A 24,445-nucleotide genomic window follows, 5' to 3' on the forward strand; every position below is an offset into this window, starting at 1 on the left:
CTTGCTGTGTCTGGTCGGCAGCCACTTGTTGTTATTTTTGTTGTGCTCTTTATATTCTCCTTAAGGGGGAACGCGAGGGCAAAACAAAATAAAACACCACCAGGGGAAAGGGCAAATAACACAACAGTCTAGACGCGCAGTCAGACTATCCTCTTTATAGAAAAACGAGCGGGCAGAGCAGAGAGGAAAAGCCGTTTTTTCCTCTCTTTTTCTTTCGCAGGCAGACTAAATAAATATATATTTTTTTTATTGTTCTCTCCGCTTTGCTCTCTCTCCGACGCAAATTACATTAATGCATCTTGGTGTTTTTAATAGGGTTTAAAAACGTATACTTACTCGCGTAAGACCGGGGGAGTCGGGGAATAAATCACGCGGCATGTGAACGGGGAAAAAAAGAGTTTTTCCACGAGAAAAGAAATAAGGAGACGAATTCGAGGCTGTTTTGAATTTACATCGAGAGAAGATACGGATATAAAGAAAGAAAGCAGTCAATAAGCAGGGAGATAAATCACCCAACCTCGTTCGCTTTGCAATTGTAACGAGCACCAAACAAAATCAATCCTCATAAGGATGCAAACGACGTTGCTGCAACTTGAGAACCAAAATAGTGTAGCATTAATTTAAAAAAAAAGGAATAAGAAGCTTATTAAAAATTTTAATTTGTTATTAATTTACTTTGAACTAATTTATTTATATTCAATTTTTTTTAAATGTATTAATTTCTTTTTGACTATAAAAAAAAAATATTGTAATTTAATTCTTAATTCTTCCGATATTTTACATCAAATAATGTTTCATTTTCTTCTGATTTAACAAAAAATTATGGACTAAGCTAATTTATTAATAAAACGACAGCAGATTTTAAGTTAAAGTTGGTTAAAATCTAATCGCATGGCTAAGAAATTGCATACCAACTATTTTTCAATAAAATTTTAATTCGTTAAAATAATTATTAACTTTTACGTTCATTGTGGTAAAATCTTGCGCATTGCTTAAAGTTTTGTTATATTTTTCGTCTCAGTTTTTGAGAGTTTGTGTAGCAAATTGGAAAAGCAGTGCTTAATCCTGCATATATTTCTTAATGGGGCGGCAACCCTTTCTCTTCCACTTTTTTCTTTCAAGAGGGGATGCTGGAAACATTAACAATCCACTCTGCGCGTGTTTCTCAAATTGTTTGGCACATAATAAAAGAAAACGCGACGTCGGGGCGAAAAGCAACCCATATTCATTATTATTATTATTTCTCGGCGGCGTTCGCTGGAGCGCGAAAAAGCTACGGAGGCATTATTTTTATATTAAACGTACTCTCGGCGAAAAGAAGGAGGTTTTTAAGACAGTCGGAGAGAAAGAAAGAAGCAATTAAGGATTTTTCTTTACCATAACAAAGGAAAATAAATTATTTTATACTCGCTCTCTTCCACTTCACTTTGCTTTCCTCTCAACAGCAATAACGTTTACTTTTCTTTCATTCTTTCCGTGGCCCTCTTGTTACCATAATAAAAAATAATAATCATCCCCTCGCAGATTGCTCTCATTTGGACGAATTCTGCGGAGAGAGAAATAAATTTTCGCGTCGCTGGCGCATTTTTAGCCGGTGCACTTTTCTCTCCCCGAGAGGCGGTTAATGACTCAAAAGTAAGTTGGAAATTCATGCCAAGTGGCGACAGATGGAGACGAGATTTAATCTAAAAAAAATTTTGCTTTATTAAAATAATACTGTATAATCTATTGAAATCCAAAAATTGGAATGAAAATTTAATTCTTGGCAAATATGTATGAAAATTAGTGATACAGGAAAAATGGGCGATCACCTGTCAGTAAAGATCTAAAATTGTGCTAATAAAACTCACACTTTGCTTTTTATTACCAAAAATTGAGGTTATAGAGACACTTAAATTCTTTATTTTCACTCATATTAGAGAAAATGACAACCTATTCCGATAATTTTCAAATTCAATCACCAATTGTGTTATAGAATTTTTTTTTTCCAAAATCAGATTATTTCAGCAAAATTGTCAATTTATTTTACACATCAAATAAATCAACTAAAAACTAGGTTCTACCAATAATTTCAGCAGCAAAAACACATCATCAGGCACCGATTTCTCCAATAGATCATTTACTACTTCCTAAATTCACTGATTCATTAATCGTTAAAGAATCATTAATTTATGTTTAATTTGTTTTAAATTTAAATTTTCGCTTCTGGGTAATAAAGCAAATTTATTTAAAATTTTTGCACTTTTTGAATTTGGCCGATAGAAGTATTTGAATTTTGTTTAAAATAAAATGTTAGATATTAATGTGAATTATATTATCTTAATTAATTCAAACTGTTGATCGTGTTAATTAATTTTTTTGATATTTTGGAGGAAAAAAACTTACCGTGATCGCATGCGTCCCGGCGGCCTCCAAAGGTCAGCAAGGGCGCCAACAAAAGAACACAATTGCGAACCACAAATAAATAAATCTAAATACGCGCGGCCGAAATGCGAGAGTGCGACTAACTTTACAGGGGAACCTGTCCTCTCGGCGGTGTCCAGCGCGAGCGGCGGCACTTACTATGACTGAAGTTAAAAACCACCTGAGAGAGCAGAGAGAGCGACGAATAAAATAAAAACTACTACATATACTACTACTTGTGGGCCGGGGGAGAGAGAGACGGAGAAAGAGAGCCTCTCTCACTACTACTCAATCTGATGCTGTTTAATATTAATAATAAAAGATGCGGCCGCGGGAGAGAATCCAAAGTGCGCGCGGGGCGTGGTTTTGTGTAATGGCACATTCGCTGAATCAAACGCGGCGCGTTTTCGCCACTCGGTCCATCGGGTGAATCATTTTTATTTCGCTACTTTTCGGCACGCACACCGACGACTACTTCTTTCTTCATCTGCACGAGATTCGAAAATGTGTGCAATAAAACGCTCTCTTGCGCTGGGAAAGCCGATCGGCTCGTTGCGCGCACAAAATTATTTTGTGCCTGCATAAATTAGCAGCTGGTTTCGCTCGGTGCAAATTTGTATAAAATGGTAGAAATTCGACATACAACACTCTCGTCGAGGACCTGCGTGATTTTAAACGCCAAATTCTCCATTACTCCACGCTTGAATCGTATAAATGAAATACGTAAGTCTATTTAATGCAAATGTAGGTTCTGGCTTTGTGGGAAAATTGTGTTTGAGAATCTTTTCTTTAATTTAATTTAAACGTTTTTTAACCCTATTATTTGTTTTCAGGATGTGGAAGAATTTTTTAAACAATTTTAAAAATAAAATTAGAAAAGTTTCGCAAAGCTTGCAATTATTAAAAAATATTAGTTAAGATTATTAAATTTGCAAAAGTCTAAAGACAGAGATGGGAAATTGTAATATTATGTTGCAGAAATATAATATCAATATTGAGCCTACTTATCAAAATGCAAGCTAAATTGATACGTCTTAAATCAAAGGCTTTATAGGCACTTCAAATTTATTATAAAATTTAGTGTTTTTTTATTTTATATTATAATCAAATTAAATGATTATTTTGAATTTTTTAATCCAATTTTTTTTTTATATTTTATGAATTAGGATCGAGATTTACAAATTGTTGACAGATTGAAAATATAAAAATTTTTCGATTTTGTAACAAAAACTGTTGTATCACTTCTTAAAAAGCCATATTTGATGAACGTCTGATGCGCCTCTTTAGTGTGTGTTTATTAATTTTTTTTCTCATCAAAAGAGAAAAAATGTGCAACTCATTCAAAGTCCTTCTGCAAACGGAAGCCCGTCAAGCAAAGAGTAATTGGCCTTTTAGAGTACAGCTAAGTGGAGTGCCACCGAGCAAGCGACCGACCGACTGCTGCTGTCTGAGTGTTGATTTGCGCATAATGACGAGATAGATAATGAGAGAGTGGCTCAGCCGCACCCGCCGCCGCCGCTTCTTGTTGTTTGTTGTTTGCAGGAGGTGCACGGCAGCATCTTCTTCAATCAGCGAAACTGAACGAGACGCGCGGCTCATCATATATGTACACATAAAAGCTGCTTGAAAATAAAACGCTGACGCGTAATCTCGCGGGGAGGACATGCACCGCGCGAAAGAGATGTAATAATGTATGCAAAAGCGGCCGCACAAACGCGCTTATTGAGAGTGGCTTAAACAGATGCTACCGGCGTTTCTTTCTTGGTCCGGGGGAAGTGTTTAAAAATTATACTATTAGTTCAAGATCATCAAATAAGAGTAACAAGCGTTAAAAAAAACTTAGCTAGTGATCTTCAAATTGTTGAATTAAGAGATAAGAAACTATTTTTTTAAATAAAATATTTAAAATTGTTACTTTTTCCATTTTTTTTTTTCAAATCATATATTTTTACTTTATGTTGAAATTGGTGTATCATTTAGAAATTCTTATACATCTTTATGATAAAAAAAATTTAAATCAATGAAATTCTTTAAAATTAACATTGTGTATTAAATTATAATTTGAATTATTTTTATAAAAGTATTTCGACTTTAAATTGATTCCTAGGCTCCTATTAACAAATTTATCAGGTTTAATTAAAAAAAAATTATTCAAAGGTTCAAAAGTCCAAGAAAAAAATGTTTTTTTTTAACCATTTTTTATATATTTTGAATTTTTGTTTAGATTTCTACTTGGAAAAACGGCTACAACATGAATATTTCAATTTTTTAAATTATATTTATACAATTTCAAACTTTTTAACAATTCAAATTGAATTGCATGAATATAAAAATTATAGAATTAAATTTTTTTAATATGTTACAGTTAATTAATATTTACTTTAATAAATTATTTATTGTACTTTTATTTTAGGAATTAATTTTTTAATTGTTTTAAATTCAAAAAATTATTTGAAAAAATAGAACCACACAAAAATTAGCCTTTAACATCATTACAAATTAATACTAATTAATGAAATTATAAATTAATTTTTACAGTTTTGACTTACAAAGATTAATTCAACACTGCCCCCATCCAGAGGGGGTCTTGTAAGCAATGGAGCAGCCCCAGAGGGGACCACCGTCTGGTGACCGTGTCGATGTCCGTTCGCCGAGGAAACACAATTGAGACATCTTGAAAATCAAGAGCGTCCGTCACTCAGCGTCCGTCTGTGCGCCTGTCTAGCTGTCATCTCGCCGCGTGTGCACGCAGGGTGGCTTGAAATTTTTGCCGCGAGAGACGTGATTGGAATTAACGATTGAAAATTTGGACACGGAGATATTGAATTTGAAAGCGAACACGTTCAACAGCTGCGCCTAATAAAGTTCTTGGCTGACGCCTCCGCAATTAGCAATTTGACTGCTCCTTTGCATAAAAGTGACTTCGCAAAAGGAGAAGAGAGGTGAAAATTCGGCAGCGGTGCTTACGGGTACCATTCAGGGTGGACGAATTTAATCAAACACATAAATTATATTTTTTTTTAACTGTAAAAATGATAAATAAAGACAATATACAAATATTTTCTTTGGTAAACTGGAATTTTTTAAATTTGTGAAAATGTTGAAAATAAGGTTTGTAAAAAAAAGTAAATGCAAACTTTACTTCATGTGATAATTGGTAGTTTTTTCTTTAAAAAATAAATATAATAACATATAAACTTGAAAAACCAATTCACAATTTAATATTCTGGATTTGGATTTTTTTTTTTTTTTTAATAAACAAAATGGATCATTTCAATGGATTATTTTTGAATATTTTTTAATTAGAATTCAAAACCCCGCCGTCCTGAATGAAGTAGTCGTACGTTTAAAATGTACTTGCTTTTGGAAAGGCAGGCCCTGCCCCTAGTGCTATTTTTTTTATACGCCGGGAAGAATTGGGCATAACCAATAAAATAAAATATTGAGCGAGTCGCATAAATGTCTGGCAACAACAAGCAGCACAACATTATTTTGGTGTGTATCGCCCCGCATTATGGCGAGTGAGTGACACTGGTTGAGAAAAGTTGTTTCTGCATCCGCCAGCCGCGAAGCTCGTAATTTCGTTTTTATGAACTGCTCCTAGTCGCGGAGCTGCGCCCGAATTTTTATGCCGCGCGCTTTTTTATTTATTTATCGCGGAACGACGACGACTTCTGGCGTTCGGTGAAAGTAATATAAAATGATATGATCCTGAAATGCAAAAAAGACACACTCGCGTGCTACAATTCCAAATCGGTTTTATGAACTTCGGTTGGGACGTATATAATGTAATAATCAAGTGAAGGGAAGACCTTGGAATTAAAAATTAAAAGAAAAAATTCTAATTTTGTTAAAAAAAAAAAAGATCGGTTTTTAATATTGGGATTTCATTTTTATGACAATTTATTTCTGTATGAATTATTTATTATTATTAAAGCTCATTTCTAGCATAAGATAACTTAAATCGAACTTAAGAACTGTATTGCTTGTCTGAATTAGAATTTTGTTGTTTAGGACGAAGATTGAAAATAATGTTTTATTCAAATCTGCAAAACTAAAATAATAATAATGTCATCAAATTAAAATTAAATCACTCTAATTTACTTAACCAAAATAAATTTATAAAATAGAATAACTTTAAAATGTTAATTGGAATATATGAACAAGTTAAAATAAATTTGCCTGGCAAAAAGTGTAAAAATTCTGGCATTTTTATTTTTATAAATTTACGCAATTTGTTACAATAATTTATATATTTTTACTTTTTCATCATCACTTTGTATCTTTATTTTGCAACAATGAATTTCTGCCTCAATTAAAATTACAAAGTCCTGATTTGTGCAACATGGAGCAATTCAATAAATCATCTTTCACGTCGCGCTCTGATACGATCTACATCTGAAGTGCCGAGTGGTCTCCTTCTTCCTCAATCTCGCTTTTGGTATGCGCACAACATTTGTCACCAGCAAACTCTGGCCATCACCGAGCGACACACAATAATAAAAATAATAATAATAATAAGCAAACCCGCCCTCTTTGCTTGCGCGCGGATGGCATAACAATAATCGCGCATAATAATGCGCCGACGCTGCTGCTCTCTGTGTAATAAATAATGAGCATTATTTAAATGTAGCAGCAGCAGATGAATGAATGGACGCAGGATGTTGCAAATCATTGTTGCTTTAAGTGTAATAAACGCAGGAGGTATCAATAACACCACCGCCGAGCACACCACATCACCAGCCTCCTCTCCAAACCCAAATGTGTGTACATAAATATATGTACAGAGAGCACAGATTGAGTACGGCGGGCCACAAAATAGCGTAACGAGTAATCAGCTCGAGGACATTGAAAATTTTGGTGCTCAAAACAAATATGTTTAAAAAAATACGCTAGTTAATCTTTATAAAATGGTGTTCAATTTTAAAGTGTAAAATAAATAGATTTAACATTTAATTTTTTAATTAGTTGTTAATTTAAACAATTTATCATGTTTTATTTATTATAATTTCTAATTAGTATGTATAAGTGTTAGATTATGTTTCAAAATAATGCAAATCTGCTTACTTACAGAAATTATCTTTAAAAAATTAACGTTTTGTTAAAAATATAAATGACATAGATATTTAAAATTGACTTGGATAATCAAAATATAATAAGAGTCGATTCCCTCTAATAGAAATTAACCTTTGATTTCTCTAAAAATTCTTAATTAAAAAAGAAGTTTATCAAAGTAATTTTATTTTAGGTCCAGCTGATGCTGACATATTAATTGAACACACCAAAATGCGAACAAAATTTACGTTGCCAAAGCCATTTTTAGTTGAACTTGATTGATTTTTAAATCATTCACTTCCCCTACTTACAACATTCCAGTCAAACTCTCTAAAAAAATTAACTTCTAAGAAGTTCATTTTATTTTAAAATAAAATTTTACAGCAAAACAATAAATTTGTTAACATTTTCTGCATTACTATTTATTCTTCTAGGCCAGTATGAAGATGTTTGAAACCAATCCAGCATATTTTGAGGGAAAATAGCGAAAGTAAATTAAAATTTTAAGGCACAAATTTTCTCTAGAAATTTTACCTCGCAAAGAAAGACAAATGAAATATGCATTTGCCTTGTCCGGGTGGGCCAACTTCTTCATTCACACTGATGCCCGGAGACCGTAAAAATAAAAACACTCATTTTTGGCAGAAACTGGCAAAAGTTTTGAAAACAAGCGCCGGCCGGGTCTTCTTGGCTGGCGGCTGGAAGAGAGCCACGCATTCATTTTTACTACCGAATGAACAAAAGATGAGAGAATGCACACTGGGGAGAGAGAAAAGAAGCAGCAGCCAGTAGGTACATAAAAATAATAATTTCAGCTGCCGACTCTTCTTCTTATATATTTTATTTTGCGCGCGCCGGCTCCTTATTTTTCTGCTCCTTTTCGCTAAAGGGCAATATATAGGCACGGTCAGTTGGCATAATAATACCTCGGCCCCCACTATATCATTCCTTCGCGCAGGGGAAATATTATATTATGTATGGTGATGTGATGAGCGGGGTGTGTAAAATGTTTCCCGTTGTTTTGCCTTCCACTTTGCCTTCCGCTCAGCCGTATTTTCAGCGCCGCGCGCGCCATAAAACAAATTGGAAAAGTTGCTTATGAGATGGAATAATTAATGGTGCCGGCGGTTCCGTCAAACGCGATGGCAGATCCGATTTTTGGAAAGAGAGTTTTCAAGAGGAAATTTTTGAAGAAAAACTGCTAGCTTATATAAATTTGGATCAGAAGATTTTAAATTAAAAACGTTAATATGGAAAAACTAACTGACTGGAAATTGAAGCAAAATTCTAGTTTCTGGTGTTACCATTTTGACCAGCGACTCAATTTTTCGCTCTTAAAAACTAAATATTTTCATGGACTTTTTAAGCAATTGTATTAAAAATGGTGAAAAAAACATGATTTTATTAAAAATTTTAGTCTCTCAAATATAAATTTTCTATGTATTCCTCTACTTGAAATAATTTAAACAGTTTAATGAACTTGTTGGATCGGTTTTATGATCATTTAATTAGAATGTATAAAACTTGAAACTTCGTGAAGGATTTACGTTGAAAACAACAATAAATTAACTTCGCTCAGAGAGCTGAAATTTGATTTACTCGCCGTTTAGTTTATCTTTTCTCAGCAATTTGAATTTTACATGTCCACGGCTTCTTATCGGAGCGTGCGTGTTGAGCTTTTGATAATTTGCATTTTTTTTAACAAATAGCCCACCTTATCATAAAAATTTAATTAATTTTACATATGGACAGACAAGATGATAAATTCCTGGTGTAATTCATTAATCAGGTTATTGCCAAATGATTATTATACAACCAAACATTCTAAGAGTTATTAATAAAATTCCGATTTTTTTATAATATATTTTCACTAAATATAAATAATATACATATCATTTATTTAGTAAAATTGTCTTATGTAAAATAGCGTTGAGGAAAAATTGCATCAGCCATAGATAATAAAAGTATCATTGATTCTGATTGATTCCACTTTAATGTCATACATAATTAAAATGTTTAGTAATACCTTTTACAGGTAAATAAGTAATACCTTTTATAAAAGAGCTCTTACAGTTAGTGGAGACTAACTATTTAATTAAATTTAATTTTCTAACTTAATCCACTACTTAATAAAATTAAGCAACAATAAGGAACTTATTACAAACTGGTTTTTGTTTTTTACTTGGATTCTTTCATTAATTTTAATTTGATTTTAACTTAATTCAAATGAATAAAAATTTATCGATCTAGAAAAACTAGTGTTGATTTTAGACAAAACACCGAAAGCTTTTGAGAAATCTACCCGTGTCTGCTGCAACTACATCAAGACCAGCGGACACTGAAAACGTCTTAAATGCGCTAATAAAAATTATCGCCTTTCTGCATAAATCGAAATGCTAATTGGAAAATTATTCAAATAGTATAGAATAATTTAATTTGAATTAATATATTTAAGCGCCTAATGAAACGGGTGGCGATTATTGACAAATAAGGTGCGGAGTCGGTGCTGCCGGTTTTAATACATTCCTCGGCTCACTCAGACTAATTCACACCTACCTACCTAGCCGGCTATTTTTGCGCATTATTATGTATAAAGTCGCAAACTTTATTGACGCTTTTAAACACACCACGCCTGCTTCATAAGGATGATGTGCCGCGGCCGTCCTCTTTAATTAATCTTTGATCCGAGCCGCTCTCTCTCCCGCAAAGCCAAAAAGCTTTTCCCCGGCGTCTTCTTTGTCATTCGCGCTTTTTAATGCGGCGGTTAATGTTATTAGCGAGGCCGTCGAGGCTGCCGCGCCGAGCCGCGCACACCCTAATTTGACGCCCTAATCCTTTCGCAGCGGTGCCCCGATATTCGTATATTGTTTTAAAAGGGGTAAGAAAAGAGGAAGAAAGTTGACTTATACTCTCGAGAAAGCTGTGCGGCGATGACTGGTGCAGAAATATTGAGCAAAAACTTTTCAAAATATAAAATGAGAAAATAAAATGACAATCTTTGAAGTGTAAGCATGAAGCTTGACAAAAATTAGATTATTTTGAAGGTTTGGTGTGGAATACTAATTTTTAACGACAAAATTTATAACTTTTTAAATGTTGAAACGAGAAATGTATAAATAAGTGAAATTAAAAAAAAAATAGAAACTAGTTTTTACAATGATTTTGAAACTGAATCAATTATTGACTGATTCAAAGTGGGAGCTCAGAGCTTTTTTTGAAGATGCCGACTTTTAGTATTCTTATTTTGATAACCAATAAAATTGTAACTAAAATTTTATTGCACTGGTAGTTTTCTGGTTTATTGGAGCAAATCATGAAAAATGATGTTAATGATGAGGAAAAAAGATAAATAATTAGAATGATAAAATATTCATTATCCCTGCATGGCCTCTGACTTTTAGTGTATTCACAAATTTATAATTTTCTAATCTCTATTTGGTTCCCATGTTTTTTTTACATGACAAAAGTTACAAAGAATTGCTAATTTTTTTTAACCTGGGTTATTATTTTGAAAGTAAATTATAGTTAATGTAAAATTTTAATTCCAGATTTGGCTTCATGCAGAAGAAAAATCGAAATTAAATTAGGCCACTTAAGCCCTAGAAACCTCATCTAAAAGATTATTAAAGTATTACAATTTAGGCTTTAATTCACGTGATATAGATTGTGTTATGATTTTGCTTTGTATTTTTGAGCAACCAAGAAACTGCCCAATAGAATTTGTACATAATAAACTTAAATTATCAGGTATAATTTCAATAATGTATTTAAACTTTTTTCAGAAGCAAAATTTGTTAGTACACATCCATAATGCAAGCTAAAAAGACATAATGGGGAAAATAACACAAGCAACAATTTCAAAAAAAATGAAAAGAGAAAATATTTGAAAACTGATCAATTTTAAAATTTAAATTTATCAGTTAATTTAATAAATTACAAAAGAAAGACTAAAACATATTTTTGCAAACACTTCGATTTGAACAAGGCTGAGAAAATTGTTTATCAACTTTTTAAAATGTTTTGTTTTCATCTTGAAACACCGCATTATATAATTATGAAAATATATTGGCACAAAAGCAAGTGCGTGACGTGTTGAGGGAGTTTGGAAATGACGGCGCTTTCAGGGCTTTTCTTCTTTCACTAGCAGCCGCGAGGCGCGCGCGGATAAGAAAAAATGAAGAGTGCTCCTTCGTCTTTTTATCTGCACAACCCACATACTGAGAATCAACTACACGTATTTCGTTTTATCCCATTTGGCCTTGATGAGCAGCGCAGCTTTTATTTTCCTCTCGTCCGCTTCACTTACGGAATATTCTATATAAATATGCGCGCCGCTGCTTTTATTCCGCCGACCGGTGGCATTCCACCTTAATTTTTGTTTATCCCATTATCATGTGGAACGAAAATATTTGCGGACAAAAAGATAAACAGCTATTCGTTCTGACGAGAGGAATTCCTTTTAACCTACCTACCCGACTGGCTCTCGGCAAACTCTAATTTTTTTTTTCTTTAATCTGGTGTCATTTTGTTTGACGGCGAAAGATTTATTTATTGCTTACTTTTTTCCACTCTAAATTATAAATTGGAAATTAATTCGCACCGGTTTTAATTAAGCAGTCTCTCATAATGAATAATTTTCACACCCTCCGTCAAATTCTCGCCCCACTTTGTTGCTTTTTGTGTTATATTTTCCTTTAAATTATTCCAATCAATGCTGATGATGAAGGGCGCGTCGTTTTTTATGTCTTCCCTGTCATTAAGGAGAGGACTGCTTGTTTCCTCTCTCGCTCTCGTTAATTGAATCTCGCGGCAGATTCCAATCAGCAGTTTTAAATTCGACGCGCAAAAGTGATTAATAATGAAATTCTGTCGCGCAAAGAAATTTGTATCTCAACGTGCAAAACAAGTGGCGGCTGACGAGAGTGATTTCTTTTTGCGTGCCCTCTGATGCGGAATGAGAGATAAAATTTTGAATTTTTCATCAAGTTTTAGCCGTGGTAAGCTTTTTGTACATGAAAAACTCGTCAAATAAAGCAAGAAGATTTACTCCCACTTTAAGAGGTTGCAATACAAAATTAAAAATTCTAATAAACTGTAAATTTATTGAAAATGAGGTGCAAATCAAAAGCATGAACATTAAAAAATAGGACAAAAAATCATAAAAAATATCTTTAAAATTGTCAACAGAAAAGTAGAATTAATTTCCTGTCACTTTTGATGAATTTCAAAATTAATTCTCTATTTAATTAAACATTAATATAAAGATTAAGTTACAATTATTTTATAAATCAATATCAATAAACTTTGCTTCCTTAATTTGATCTTTATAATATAGTTTTTAAAAAAATATAAAATGTTTTTCAACACAACGTTCAAAGCAAAAATTTACCTATCTTCTTTTAAAATTATAAATTAACAAGAATATTACACAAAAAATCCTTTTTTAATTATAAAAATTGTAATATTTATTTTTTTCTGCTAATTTTTTTAGCTAAATGACGCTAAAAAATTGCATTTTGACAATTTTAAGTGGTTAAAATATGTATCTATCTAACAGAAATCCTTTCCACTCTGTATTCGCTGTCTCTTTGTCCGAGATTAAACGAATTTCCTTTTTATCGTCGGAAGCAGAGAGTGGAACACAAATCGGCATTAACGCAGGCCGGGAGCAGAGATTTGTCCGAGAAGAGCTTCGGAATCTGTTATTGGGATTTGGCGGCTCGCCCCGAATATCGCTTCGTAAGCCCGCATAAATATCCCTTGCCCTTTATTATATTTACCATCACGTATCTCAAAATCAAATAATAACCGTCCGCTGGCATGGCAGGAGAGAGAAAGAGAGCAGAGATTCCTCTTCCTCCTCCCTCGATTATAAATAAAGACAATTTGCAGCAACATTGATCGGAAATGAACGAATTTCCTCCGCTGCTTTTCTGCCCGCGCACATATATACAAAGGGGAGCAATAAAATTCTTTCTTCTCTGCTGGGCGAAATAAAAATGAGAAACAGCTCGCAGCGCCGCTTTTCAAAAAGTTTTAAAGTGTCGCCCTCCTGAGTGTATTGTAAATCACACAAATAAATCGGCCAACGACGCGCGCTGAGGAAGCGAAACGCCGACTTTTATTATTATTGATCAATAAAATGAAAAGTGCACGCAGACGAAAAATGATAAAAAGCATTACCCAGTGCGATTTTGTACTCTTTATGGCCTCCAGTTAATGTGTTTCTTTTTTTATCTCTGCAACTCTTTTGTTTCAGAAATAAATCATTCCTTTCAAACTTGCAGACAATCTCTCAAATAAATAATGCAAATGGAAATCTGAATTAACTTTTCCGAACTCATTTATTTTTAAATATACAATTTTCTTAATCTAGTTTACTGAAAATTGTAAAATGATAAAAAATATCAAATACAAATAATCTTATATAAATATTATTTTGTTAAAAAATTACTCCCTTTAATTTCTTGTTGGTCGAATTATGCAACCCGCTTGGCACAAAAGCATTCCAGTTGCATACACTGCACTACTTTTTAATTAATTGCTCCAATTTTAAGTCTATCTATTTATTAATTTACAAACTTTTTAATAATTTTAACATTTATTTTTTTTCAAAACACTCAAACTTGGCTTGTGCTCGTCGCCGAGTGCTCATTGTCAGTGGAATTAACGTTCGTTCTCCCCCATGTGGGCCTAGTCGGCGGGTAAGTCTGTGGAATAATGCGCCGAGTTGCCGGTAATAACGTGTTAATGTGTTCGCCTCGTCTGCGAAACCGCAAACACACATTCTCCAGAGCTGAAACAATGCCCGTGTGCTCCTTTAAGTTGCCTTCCATTCTTTTGTGCCGAGCCGCTTGTTGTTAAAGCCCATATCTAAACATAGAGAGCGAAGACGAGGGAAGGCGCGATAAATTATTAGACGAAATTAAATTTGCTCGAGAGCTGAAACAATCCTCCAAACAATGAGCGAAACACCGGGCACAACTAACTAAATAACACAACTGCGCGTCTCTTCGCCGAGCACCGAATTTATGTTAATTGCTTTCATTATTCTGCAATTAACACGCACGGAGAAATGCTGCCTTTCTCCAAAGCAACCGCATAAACAGGAAGAGAATGAGCAAATTCATCGCAAAGCAATATTTTTTTCAAGTGATAGCCACGTCCGGAAAAAAATTATTAATCTTATTTCCGCATACTTCATTCCCTTGCTGTTTTTATTAAAAATAAATTTAAAAAATTAACATATTAAATAAATACATATAAATATTATTGTTGTTAAATATTACAATGCCATGGTTTAAATTTTATCATAAAGAAATAATTTGGAATCATTTAAATAATTTCTATTCAGCAGAAAATTATTTAAAAATAATAACACTAAATAGAAACTCAATATACTTCAATTAAACAATAAATTTATAGATAATCAATGTTTTTATAAAATCGATAGAAAAAATTATTTGGAATTTTTAAATCATTTAAATTTTAGATAATTTGTGAGTGCATTTGAGTAGACTGACATTTGTATAATAAAAATGGGCCGTTTTTTCATTGATTGTGAGATCTAATTTGGACCGAATTAAAATTAATGTGGTATTTTGTTGCATTTTATAGATCACGTTCGTCCATTAGATGTTCTGAAGTTGGTCAATTGAGACACAAATATGTATCGTTTTAAATTGGCATTCAGGTAATTGAAACTAGTTTAAAACGGAGATCAAGAGTTTAACCGCGTCAGAAGAATAAATTCTCACTTGATCCGTCCGATAAATTCGAAGAGTAACCGCCGACTTCTTCATTCCCGCTGCGCGCATTGTCCTTTTTTATTATTTATTTTTTTTTTACTCCTTCAAAGTAAGCAAGCTCAGCGGCAATAACGCCCTTTCGGACGCATTATCTCTCCTTTATCCTCTTCGCAGACGTACCGTGTGTGTATATCGAGAGGAGATTTTTGCATCTGCATTACACTCCTCCGTCTCTCTCGCTCTTTATCGTGAAAAAGTAGCTGCTGTTACAATAATAACACGGTCGCGCGAAGTTTTATTGGCGTCATAACTCAAAAAGATACTCGCGCGCTCCGTAATAATAATAATATAATTCCGATCGAGATGCATTGAGCCCGGCAGTGGAAAAAAAAGAGACAAGTCGCTCGTTCGCTCAATCGCGAGTAATAATAATGATAGATCTCGGCCGCCGAGCCAACAAACAATAATAATAAATTCTGGTCCCGACGCTCGGATAAATAATCTCAAAAGCGAAAAGAAAAACACCTACGAACGCGGTGCGCCTCCAAGGATAATTATTGTTGTGCCATTTACATCGACCAAGACACCGAGCAAAAAATTTTAAATCGACAATTATTCCAACGGTACAAAAACAGTCATATTAATTTAATATGACAGATTAAAATAGATTTTTCTTGGTTTTTAAAGTTAAATATTGTAATTATTATTTGAATTTAATGTTTTTACTACCATTTGAAAATAAATAATTTTAATTGTTACCAACCTGCAAAATAATACAATTTCTTGTAAGAACTTTTTGATCTTTATCTTTAAGTTATTAAGAAAAACCCAGCAAAAAGATAACTCAACAATAATCTTCTTTCCTTCTGATTATATGAAATTTTGATAAATCTAATTAATACATTTTTAAGACATGTCTGCTGTAAATAAAATTTCACTCTTTGGTTATTTAAATAATACTTTCTGAATCTTAAATTGTTCTCTAAAAATCTTTCCGCAATTTGCGACATGGAAGAAGGAAGTTTTTTGTACTGTGCGTTCCTCTTTAACCGCACAATGGGTCAAAGAGGGCTGAAATGTTCGCGCGCAGAGAGATCATCTCATCACCTGACAACTGCTTGAAAGTCACCCCCGTCATCATTGCTGCGCGGGCAGGTGCAGTTAGCGAGGGGAATTCATAATGATAACCAACCGCCTCCCTCTCGCAGTTGAAAGGAACAGACGAGGATGATATTTGTTGGGTGTGTTTGCTTCTTGTTTGCTTACAAACGTACCATGGTAATTAGCTCCATCGCTACTAGGGTTAATGCAACTAATCAAGTTTGTAATTAACAGTGAGAACTAGTAATTGCGCAAATTCTAGTTGATCTATCTACAGCTCACAATTTACTGCGTAGAATTGCCATTTTTTTAATTATTTGATGTTATAATTGGTTACGAATTGAAAAATTTAATAGTTCCTTTTTAGCTTTTTCAAATATTGATGCAAAAAGTTCCGCGTTTCGCATAATTTAATAAAAAAAAATTAATTGTTAACTTAATAGAAATTAATTCGTAGCCTTAAAATAAGGGTTTTAACCTTTGAGAGATCGATATGAATAAATGGTGAGATTAACGGAAATCAATATAATTTTTAGCAAAATAAATTGAGCGTTGTTTGGTAGCATGAAAATTTTAAATGTGTCTTAAAATTCCAAAATTAAATAAAACAGGTGATAAAACTGCTTATGCAACAAAAATGCATAAATGACGAGCGGGTTGCATAGCTGCCGACTTCATTAATCTGCATTATAAATTATAACTTGATCACGTCTCCGTATAGAAGCTTTCCAATCTGCGTAATGCGTCGAGAGAGCGCACGTGTGCCTGCAAGTAATGCGCGCTCACTTTTCCGCGTTTGTTTATGCTAAAGCCATCGCCATATTAGATTAGTCAGCCCGTTTTGTGTGCGCACGCCGGCTCACTCTCTGTATTTGTATAATTGTTCGTATATTTGTCGAACGTAATAATATTGTTTTTGGCTCCGCCAGACACAAAGCCAGTCGAGTATGGAGAGCACACCGTCATGTAAATAAGCGCAATACACAAATGCGCGCCAACGAGAAACAGCGGAAAATATTTTACGCTCTGGCGAACTCTCGAAACAGCCAAAACTCTCTGAATGTGCAGCATTATAATTCTCCCTGTTTGTTTGCCCCGCCAAAAATTATTCAAGCTGGCTTTGAATTATAAAATTGGCTCATGTTCAGTTTGGCAAAAGAATTAATTATTATTTGAAAATAATTAAATTGAGCATTGGTTATCCAAACTTTCAAAACATTTAATTGAAATAAACAAGAAACGATTCATTGTAAAATAATTAAAGACTTCAGCAATCAAAATGAATACACAAATTAGTAAAATCAAGAATAGTTAATAACATTTTTAAGTTTAGAATGCCTCGATGCTTAAATCAATCAATAGATTTAGATTTGAGATGTGAACAATATTGATATTTTTTCAATTTTATATACAACATTCAACAAATTGTACATCATAGAATCTTTATTGTTATAGTTAAAAATTTATTTTAATTGCTTTATATAAAACAAAAAATTAAACTTGCAAATTTGCTTTCAAAAATATCCAACAACATGAATTATTTCTAATTCCATTCCTCCTTTGCAAGAATTTCCATCAAATAAATCAAGCATGGTAGTGGTGTTTTTTTTTTCACCCTTTCGCAAAAGTGCGTTTCATTTTTAGTTTTGTGTACGGGCGAATTCTATGAGGTGTGAATGCATATTGGCGAGAGGCTGCCCTCTTTTTCCTGCGAACGCGTGCCAATAAATTTCGCACCCTTTTCTCACCCCCGACGTCGCCGCGGCTGCCTTTTTGACACAAGGCGTAAATTTGCGCGCAACAACTTTGGCACGCGCGGCAATAAAATTAATAGCAAAATTCGTATTACACTTTACACACATTTCGTGTTTCGGCGCCGGAAAAAGGGGAGAAGTCGTAAAGCGGGGTAAACTGACATACCAATACAGAATTTTTTTTCTTGTTGCAAGAAAATCATTTAAAACAATAAATAATTCAATAAAATAATACAATTCTAAATATTTTGCATTTTAATAATTCTTTCAATATTTCCAATATTACGTGGAATGATAAAAAAATTTAAATTTTAGAAATTAAATGTTAACAGAAGATATATTTCCTTTAGAATAAAATTAATTAAATTATAACTCAATTTTACTTATTAAAAAAAGTTAATCCAAATTAAAATAATACAAATAATAATAATAAAGAAAAATATTTTCTTTGTCTATTGTTCCATGGCATTGTTGTGTAATTTTAAAATAAATCATTTAACTAATTTAATAAATTGTGTAAAATTTATTTCAAATTTTCTATTATAAATTTTTTTAAACCGAATTTCTAATTACTATATTTAATTTATAAGTAATTTTTTTCTACCTACCCATTACTACGGTATTGGGTTAGGAGGTGCGGAAAATAATAATTCACGCCGGACGCGATAACCGGCCAAAAAGCAAAAGCGCGTCGAGTCGAAAATGCTGGTGGCTGTGGTGCCGCGTCTCATACTTTTCCATCTAACTTGCCCCGCATCCTCCAGGACGAAACATTTTAATCAAAACGGCCCTCGCTAAATTGCTCTCGCTGCCCTCGCTTGTTTTTCTCTCTCGAGTTAGGGGACCAAACACACACGCTCACGCATGAAATAATGGCTGCGGCTTTGCGTTTTGTTGTAGCGTTTTATTATTAAATTAGATTCATTCCGCCGCCGCGGCGACAACTCTCTCTCGGCCACGCCGCCTCCTGCTGTCAACACTTTAACGCATGCAGCGCGTAAATAAAATTGATATTTATTACCAGCCACTCAGCACGTGGAGCGAAATTAATCCCGACTTTTATGAAGCTCGTGGGCGGCTCCGAGTGCACCTTTAACGACTGAAAAGGTCGTAATTAGACGGAGCGATTGCCGCCAGCTGAAATCTGACCTTTGTAATGAAATTGAAGATGGGTTTGTTCATTTCATTGTATTTCAAAGCGTCCATCAGATTCATCAATTTTACTCAATGTATTATAATAAAAGTATCAAATGTAAAAAAAAAAAAAAAATACTCCTAGTTTAGTAATTTACAGAAATTTTTGTAAAAAAAATTAATCTGAAAAGAGTGATGGAAAAAACTAAAATTATTATTCAAAAAGTATAAAAAAAAATCGTGTATTGATAAATTTGATTGAAAAATGGGCTTTTATAGTGACTTTAACAATAATATGAAAGTTAATGCTTCCTTTTTTTTAAATAAATAAAATATTTTAAATTAACAAGATCAAATAAAGAATTTAAAATTCTTAATAAAACTTACTTTAAATTATTAATTTAAACTTTTATCAATAACAAATTTTATACGCAAAACGTCAAAATTGTATTATTTGTAAATTTAACTGACATTGAATTATAATTCAAGTTATCTTGTCCGTGGCAATATTAATTCTAAAGAAAATAAACAGCACAAACAATAATTGAAATTCCCACAACACGCAATTAATTTACAAGCAACAACACACACAATGGACATAATGTGCCTTGCGATGAAGATCTGCTCGAGCTTTTATAATAAATTAATGGACACGTTCGGAGAGAAAAACAATTTCGCACTCTTGCTCTCATGAGTCGTCGAATACAAGTACCTGGCAGTGCATGTTGAGCGGCGTGTTTGCGGCGGAAGAAATATAAGATGCGCCCCGAAGGAGAGATAAGCAAGTCACTCTTTCTCTCACGCAACAACAATAACATACAGGCAATAACAAGAGCGAGCAACAAACCGAGCGAGTGCCTATGGATAGAGAGAGTGCCGTGCAACCACACCCTCGAAATGTGTGCTATCTCCTTCAGCGCAGCTCGCATGATATATCGGCCCTTTTCCTCGTGGCCCGCGATTTACGATTGTGTCGCTTCGCTTGTTTGGTAATTAATTACGGTAAGTATCGAAGCCCACGTTCTAAAAACACAAATAAAATTCTTTAAATGGGAAAGAAAATTTATCAAGTGTTGATAACAAATTCAAATGTTTTTCTGCAGAAAGATTTCTTTTTACTGAATCATTTTTGGGGTTAATCAATAAGCAATAAAATAATTTTATTGATTAAATTTCATTATTGACTTTTATTAATACTTGCATGTAGTGAAAAAATTCAAATATATGAGGATAAAATTTTGCTTGATATTATATTTAGGGATGGCATAATTAAATAAGTGATCTCCTTTTTTAACCGAATTGTTGGAAATTAAATGAAATATACTTATGAAGACGAAAAAAAATTTTATTTTTAAAGTTAAATTGACGTTGAAATTTCAATAAAAATCACACATTTTGTCGAAATTTATCTATGTGAACACATTTTGACCTAAAATCACCTTTTTCTTAAATAAATATTTGACTTAAAATTACCTATTTTTAGAAAAATATTATTATCTTGTAATATTTCTCTCATTTATAATCCAGCACTCTACAATTAATTATGTATCCGCGGTTTTAATTTTTAACAACATTTTAATTTAAATACATTTTGCTCTTTTTCTAAATTGATCAGCCTTGAAATTGATTGCAGCTCTTAATTTAATCAATTCAGTGTTTAAATTATGATGCTGAGGCAAGTAAATTCCCACTTGCATGCAACTTCCAGAAAGGCTGCCCCTAATTATGCTGCGCGATAAACAAAATTAAGTGCTCGCCGTTTTATACCTGAGTGACGTCTTGTTCGTTTTTGGCCGCCGAAAAAGTAGCAAATTAAGATATGGAGTGGCCGTAATAATACAGTTTGGCAGGCAGATAGCGCTCTTTTATTCAAATTACACGCGGGCTGTGTGCGCCGAAAAATTTAATCAAGTTTGCGCGCCGAGTAACTGCTTAATCAGCTCTCCTTTCGGCTGCTGCTCTTTTTCTCCTCCTCGACCCATATAATGCATAGAGGAGGAGTAAACATGTTTGGACTTTATTGCCTCGCCGAGAGAGATAAATCGATAAATAAGTAAGTCTGCGCTCTTTGAAGCGAAATTAACATACTTCGGAAGGAGCGAGCGCTTTTAGGCAGCTCGTAAAAAAAAGAAGAGTGCGCTATCTCCTTTTTCGGGCTCTAATCTAAAATTATGTATATGCGACATGAAGGCCTTCCCAGAGTAAAGTATTCCGTCAACAAAACTGCTTTAAAAGGAAAAAATCAATTAAATAATTTTTTTTAAGCAATTCAATAAATTATTATAGCAGTCTTTTGTATTTTGATTTGTTTCATCCCCTTCGACTACCGGTCACGGAAAAAGCTTATCTCAAAGGGAAGGTGTGGCGTCAATCAGAGCGAAATATGGGCGCAGACTTGAGTGGCCCAGCCTTGTTTTGTTTCTTCTCCTCCAATTTGTTTTTGTTGAATGCCACGCTTGCTTATTTCTTATTCATATATTTCCTAAGTATATCTCTCCCTTCAGAGAAGCCAAAGACTATAGATGTGTTTTATTATTTTCCCAGGTGATCACGCGAGCACTCGCAACGGAAAACACAACACAGCAGCAGTTAAACGAAAACAGGGCAGTGACAGAGACAAAAACGATTGGAATTTAAGATAAAAATAAAACCACTTGAAATAAATAAGAGTAAATAATTTGGAGCTTTTATCCGCTAGATTTTATTCAAATGATCTTACTGTAAAAGCAAGTTTAGTCAAGATATCATATTGAAAATCCGAATTCTTCTTTCTTAAAAGACTGCATGTGTTTTGAAGTAAACTAGAATTAATTAATCTTCGTTTTTTTACAACCTTCCGAACATAAAATTTCAATTAAGAAAACAAAAAATAAATGCTCCTTTTAACCTAAATGGAATTAATTTAAGAATGGATCACGTATACGGACTTATTTCTAAAAAGACATCAATAAGGTTCCTTTTACTTTAATTTGGGCCTTGTTAATTAATTCCTGGGGTTCAAATGTTCGCTCATACCGATCAGAATGAAAAACGCAGACATGATTCCTTATTTAACAGAAAAATCAGCACAATTTTGCGATTGAAACCCCTTTTCGCCCCTAAAAGATTCAATAAATTTGACATTTTTGAGGTCAAAACACTTCTGAAATTTATTGATTTAATTTTCTGCCATTTTTTTTATTTAATTACGATATTTTCTTCTTTCACTGCCCCGGCAATCGCATTAGAATAAAAAGCAACCCTTTTCTTCGGGGCCGAGTCGTGCATCTAAATAAAACATATCGCACGCCACGGGCCGCAAATAAAGCACTCTCGGCCGGCGCGCTCTTGCTTAATTACACGGCTCGGGCATCGCGCCCGAGCACGCAACAAACAATTTTAGCAACAAATTTGCGTTTATCAAAACGGTCAGATCGCGAAATCATATTCACCGCGTCCGATGTGTGCATAAACACCGTACAAGGGATAAATAATTGACATGCACGCAGCTCCTGCCCTGAATATAATTTCCACCCCCTTCCGAGACAGTCTGCTTTTATTTATAGCCGATCGATTTTGTTTCTTCTCTCTGCTGCGTGTGGCCCTTTTTCTTATTGTTTGTGAACGAAATAAAAAGTGTGTGTTGTAATTATACATCTTCTGTTAACTCTTGTGAGGCACGTGGCAAGAATGTGACGATTTCGCGAAGAGGCATGAATGGATCGGCGGTTTATTTTGAAGCCACCCCGAAATAGAAACTTGTGTTTGGATGCTGCGTGGCCTTCTTTTCTGCGGTTTCTTGCACTTCTTTCAACGAGAATCTCACGACCAAAGCAACAGGAACGTGACATGAATTACAGAATTGAGGTTTGAAGAGGATTCATTATCAACGTTGGGTTGATTTGAGAAAGAAAAAAATTAAAAATTAACTTTTTTGTTGAATGATATTTCCAAATTGAAGTTTCTTTTGTATATATTCTTTTTAATATTAATCAAATCTCATTTCATTAATAATTTTTTCATTCAATTTTATTTCCATTATTTAGTAATTAATTTATAATTTCCTGCGTTCATCATTAAAATTTTATAATCACAAACCTTACACTGCAGAGAAGTTAGGAGTCTTTATTATTTCTTGTTTCTAGCAAAACATCAAAATAGAACTTCTCGCGTCTATATTGTGCTCCTATTATAATTATCTAACAACTTGAACAACTTTAACGAACAACACACAAGTGCGTTTATAGCCGCCAAGAAAACTAATAGCTCGCGGCGTCTACTTAATTAGCGTACGTACATTTGGTTGCAACTAATTGTAAACAATGAATAAGAACTCTGTAACTTCAGCATGTGTACAGAAATAGTGGGGCTGCGAGAAAAGCTTTACTCGCCTCCAAGCAACCAACATAAAGGTCAGAGTTTTGTCAACAATCTGCAAATTAGACTCGGAGCGCGGCTGTTAAATTGAGGGTGACCGCAGAGTGTAGGCTGGACCGGTTTAGGAAAAAACAACTCATAAAATTGAATTCTTCAATATAAATGAGGAATTTATGAATTTTTTTTTGATCAAGAAACTGAAGTTTAAAACATTTCAGTAATAATTTAAAACTTTTTTTTATTGAAGCAATTATTTTATTGATCAATAATTATTGCAAACGTTGTGTACTTTACATTAAATTATTAAAATAAAAAAAAATCAGATCAACTTTAAAAGTAACTTATTCAATTTAATGATTGGTAAAAATTTTTGTTGCTATACTTAAATTTAGATTTTGCCGGAATACAACTGTGGGATGATGCAAATCGCGGCTGGCAAATAATTTTTGCCTCGGCCCGAAACATACATCTTTCTAATTTTGGATGTTTACACATTCGCACTGAGCGCACGCAGCTCTCTGGGCCAGAAGAAGTTTTTGAGATCAACAGTTTGTTTATCTTTCACTCTCTCTTGTGCCGCGCACATTCCCCAACTGTCATCGCGCGTCCACTCCGCGCTTTATATAAATAGGAGACATTGATATTTTCGGTGCCGCGCGCGTAATTAGAGAGGCAGAGCAGAAGAAACTCTCTCGACTCGACACCTTGCTCAACCCTTTCGCGGCCCACGCGTGCCAAGACAAGAAAAAATCGCTACAGAAGTAAAATAAAACTCATTAATTTTATTAGCGAACAAAAAAACTTTAGAAGTTACTTCAAAGACAGTTCAAATGTTTCAGATAGAAATTTAATCTTAATTAAAATAAATATTAGATCAAATTTTGCTATTTTAAT

General features: G+C 33.6%; 1 protein-coding gene across 2 annotated transcripts in view; it reads right to left on the bottom strand.

Annotated features, from left to right (window-relative positions):
• Positions 1 to 24,445, bottom strand: part of LOC132204753 (forkhead box protein P1) — a 241,170-nt gene that overhangs the window by 208,803 nt on the left and 7,922 nt on the right. The window contains exon 1 of one of the 2 annotated variants that reach the window (XM_059633486.1): positions 2,386 to 2,658. The exons of the other annotated variant lie outside the window; for it this stretch is intronic. The gene's annotated coding sequence lies outside the window, so the exon portion shown is untranslated. Of the gene's footprint in view, positions 1 to 2,385; positions 2,659 to 24,445 lie in introns of those variants that run through there. 2 annotated transcript variants of the gene reach the window in all.

Source organism: Neocloeon triangulifer, unplaced genomic scaffold, assembly GCF_031216515.1.
Source record: "Neocloeon triangulifer isolate White Clay Creek 2 clone unplaced genomic scaffold, ASM3121651v1 ptg000022l, whole genome shotgun sequence".
In the NCBI taxonomy this organism is placed as follows: Eukaryota; Metazoa; Arthropoda; class Insecta; order Ephemeroptera; family Baetidae; genus Neocloeon; species Neocloeon triangulifer.